Source organism: Penaeus japonicus, unplaced genomic scaffold (genome assembly GCF_977035675.1).
Source record: "Penaeus japonicus unplaced genomic scaffold, GWHDUDI00000001_assembly GWHDUDI00000002, whole genome shotgun sequence".
Lineage (NCBI taxonomy): Eukaryota > Metazoa > Arthropoda > Malacostraca > Decapoda > Penaeidae > Penaeus > Penaeus japonicus.
The window spans coordinates 30,864,054-30,868,748 of NW_028234404.1; the positions used below are offsets into that span (position 1 = coordinate 30,864,054).

Below are 4,695 nucleotides of genomic sequence, written 5' to 3' on the forward strand. Positions count from 1 at the left end.
TCATCCTCATCAATATCATTGTCATCATCATCATTATCATTACCATTATCATTGCAAATACAGCATCTTCATTATCAATACAAATGGTCATTATTACAAATAACAACAATATCCTTAACATCATTTGTATCATTACCATTATTCAATAATCATTATTGTTGTCATTATAACTATGATCGTGGTAGTTAACATTATGATAATAGAATAATAACTGATAACAACAATAATGGTATCATTATCATCATCAGCATCATCATTATCATTATCATTGTTGTCATACTGATAATAGTAATTATGGTAATAGTATGTTTATTATTCTCATGGTTACCATTATTTTTACATGTTATTAAACATTAAGAAATAAAATCTGAGCTGTATTACAAACAAGTAATATATAATCTAGAGCTTTTAATTAAAATACACACATTGATGGTTAACAAACTTGCATAATCAAGAAGATTGTGTCTTTTGAATGTGAAGTATTTTAAATAACTAATCAGGAAAGTGAGTACACAGTCAACAATAATTTAAATTTAGCTAGGCCATGGTTGAATTCCTGGCCTTTGTGTTGGAAATAGGTCATCAAAGTTAGCGAAAGGAAGCATTAGCACGGGTCACGAAGTCTATGCAGCGTTTTTACATTTTTCTTCTCCCTGTTGTTTGCCAGTTATCTAAGTACACAGTGTCTTTACTATGTGTTATTTCAGTTTTTTAGGTAATCAGAATGTATATTTATTGATCAAAGTATTTTTGGTGACAAAATACGTTGTTTTTTACTCATAATTTTAGCTGTATAGAGGTTGAACTGAGTCTCATATCTCTTGAACTGCTGAACATGTTACTCAAATTGGCAAACTTTCTTATTCTCATTTTAATCATGTTGAAGTCTTATACTGTCAAGTATAATTATGTAGGATGCAGAGATTTACACTTATGTATGTGTACATAACTAATTTGAAGTTACACATTCACACTTATGCATCATTTGCGCACACATAGACCACATACACAAGCACACAAATAAACATTTGCACACAAACAAACTAAAGCATATATACATATGGATGCACATGCATGAACACATAGACACTTGGGCACACACACAAATATGCAAGTGTATACATACATACACATATGCATACACATATATATACCATGAATTTATATTTTTGTAGATTACTGCAGTTTGATTTTAGTGAAATGGGAGAATGTATTTGAAAGAAGATTCATACACTGATTGATCAGGTATGCACACATACTGTAAAGTTAGATATGCAAATACTTTTCTGTGTTTGTGTGCAAATGACTTCATTGATTCTCCTTTTTTGCATGGATTGTATACAAAAATTAGGTTGATAAGAGGAAAATTAAGGGATATGCTAAGCTTTTTTACTTTATTTTGGATGCAGCTAAGACAGATGATCCTGTGATTTTTACTCTGTAACATGGGAAAATAAAGTCTGATTAAATCTGGTAGGAGATATATTTCTATAGAAGTTATGTATTCCAGTATTACATCATCATGTATGTGAAACTTCTCATTTGCCATGTATTTCACCATTTCCAACAAGGCATTCTCTTTCCTGTCCTATTTTTCCACATATATAAATCCACAGTTTTCCTATGATATACCTGAAACTAGAATTTCTCATATAAAGAAGAAAAACTTTTGTATGCATTTCAAGTTATAGGAAAAGCCTGAAGAAAGAGGGTTGGTTGATCTTTAAAGGGAAGCTATGTACATGAAAAACAGTTAGTGCTAAAAATCATTTATTCAAGATAATGCAAAATGTAGTTTGGGATTTGCTTTTGATGGTTTTTAAGGGACTATTTTTGTAACAATCACACTATCAATAATGCAAAATATGAAAGAACTTCAAGAAATTATGCTTTTGTTTTAATTGTGATTTGATTTTTTTTAAACTGAACATTCAGCAGTTTTTTTTAGAACTTTTGCACTTTACTGACGGAGTAAACAGTTTCCCTCATTGACCATTCCTGCTACAAAATAGTTTTATAAGATGTACAATGATATTTTGGGTAGTCTATAGTTTTCATGCAATACAAATTCAAAAGAAATAAAGTCTTTTACATAGCAGTACTGCCATATATTTTATAAGATAGAGATTTGTAGTGATTGTACATCTCCAATCAAGCCACTTCATATTGTACAGAATAAACCATATAGTGTTCTCATACCTGTCAGAGTTATTAAGTTTTATTGTATTTTCACTCTTGTTACAATTGAATAGTTGCCATGCTATACAAACTGAAAAAAAAAAGTTTTATAGGCATTATAGCTACAGAGAAAAAAATAGCAGTTAGCATAATGTATTTCCAATGCATGGGTATCGTAATTGCTGGCTTGTCAATAGAAATGGCATCTTGTACTTTTTAGGGGAGTGGGAAGAGAGGTTATGAAGACTGAAACATGACGAGTTTACCTTTCAGAGCAATGTATTTCTTTTTGTACCAGGTGGACATAAATGTAAGATGCTCAATAAGTCATAAAAGAATTGCATATGATGGTACATAGACGTCTGATAGTAACATATGTATTATGTGTGTATTGTATGTTATATTTTGAAGTAATATCAGAACAAAGTTGTCAAGATGTATGGTGGTAGAAAGTAGTTTTTACAGTATTTATATCAGAAACTCCATTATATTTGCATTTTGAGTAGTATTGCAGACTCTTTATTTTTATAGAGAAGGATAGATGTGTTGGTCTTTCATGAAGAGCAAATCATTTGGCAATATCACCATTAAAAAGCTTCAACACCGAATATTATGAATTGGTACTGTAACCTTTTTTCATTCATGGAAGGCCAACAGGATTTGTTAAAAAAAAAAAAGGAAGCCTGAGAGCTTGGGTTTTTATAGTTAGTGTTTTTCTCAAACTATTGCATGCTTTCATTATCACTCGTATTGCCCTTTCCTCATTAAACAACTTCAAAGTGGCCAATGGCTGCTGGAAATCCCAACACACAATTTGGTCCCATTTTCACTTGTAAATATGCTTGTAGTCAGATGATTGTATGAGACAGCTAAACATTGAAAAGAGTTTCTTTTGTGCATTTTACATTTATTGACCATTGGATATTGGTTACACCAAGCTTTTTTATTCACTTTTTTCCTCTTCTTTCCTCTATGAAAGTGCATGTATCACCCTCTTAGATTTGATGATTGGTTCACATGCATATCTCTGCAAGATGTGCAATTTATTTTTATTTTTCAAGTGTAGTTATATTGTTTGAGTTTAATACATATCAAGGCCAAAAAATATTTTTTTAGCTGTAGATATTAAGTTAATTTTAGTACAATAAAAATAAGAAAAGATAGACTGACATAAGGAGTACAAATAATGGAGAATTTTGATTTTAGAGTAATACTTGGACTTTTAACATCAGTGCTCCCAAGCACATGGAATTACAGTGTATACAATAGATGATAATGAGATTTGTTCTTTTATTTATTTAGTATGTAATGTTAATTTTTAAAATTCTTATACTTTGATTTTTTTTTTCTCGTGTTATTTTATGTAATGTGTATATGACCTAATATTTTAATCAGTCAAGGAAATGATTGTCATTAATTATGGTAATATTCAGTTTATAGTTAGTAGTCCTGGTCACACTGATTACTGAATGATATTCAACTGAAGATTTTCTTATTCATATTTTATGTAAAGCTTTTAGATTAAAAAGATGACTTGAATTCACATCAACATGTATCTTTTAATATTATTTATATGTGACATAAGATAGGTCTTTTAAACCTCAACTTAGCAATGAAATATGTGCTAGATAGTGGTGCTTTGTGTAGGTTATAATGTAGGTCAACATAGCTTCATTTTTCCTTTTTGTTTAATATTGTGGCAAAACCTTGTGTCTCTGTAATGATAGAGTTAAGTGCAGATATTTTGTTATTCACACAACATTGAGAACCCTACTGTTTTTACACTATGCTTCAACAAATGTATTTGATCTAGGAATAATTTTTCATAAGCATTATATTCAGATGTATATATATATGGTAGTTGTAAATTTAGTATGGGTCATTGTTTTGTTTTACATTACTTTATGAATAATAGTATGAAGTGCACATGCATTTGAGAATATAGGAAATGCACATGTTATTAGAATGTCTATGGCTTTTTCAGGTTTCATAGAAAGAAATAGATGTTTATGAGTTAGATCCATGCCAAGTAGAAAATATTTGCAATTATGATTAAGCATCATTTCAAATATATTCCATTATGAAGTGTTTCAAATATGATTGGTAATGTTTTATGTTATATCAATTTTGATTATTTCTTTATCCTTGTGTATCAACAAATTCAGTTCCTTAATGTTTTCTTTATTTATTGTTTTATAATTATAGCCTACATTTACTTTGTACATGGCCTAGTCAGGGCATGCTGAATGTGGTGATATGCAAATTATAATGAAATGAACGTCTTTCGGTTTTCAATATCCTTGCGACGATTTTATCATTATTGTCGAATAGTTGACACGGTATTCCTAAAGAAAATGCAGAATTTTCTCTCAGATATATCCTCATCATGTCCATCTTCTTCATCTTCTTCATCTTCTTCACCTTCTTCATCTTCTTCACCTTCACCCTCACCTTCCTCTCGATCCTTTTCTCGAAGTCTATTTGCAGTGACCTTGCCCGAGAACATCCTCTTGGCAT

The 4,695-nt window shown here is 30.3% G+C and overlaps 1 protein-coding gene across 2 annotated transcripts in view; it reads left to right on the forward strand.

Moving 5' to 3' along the window:
* Nucleotides 1-4,460, forward strand: part of LOC122246488 (uncharacterized) — a 19,079-nt gene extending 14,619 nt beyond the window's left edge. For both annotated transcript variants that reach the window (XM_086549554.1, XM_086549559.1), the window contains exon 7: nt 1-4,460. This exon is cut by the window's left edge and continues 455 nt beyond it. The gene's annotated coding sequence lies outside the window, so the exon portion shown is untranslated.
* The last annotated feature ends 235 nt before the right edge of the window (nt 4,461-4,695 follow it).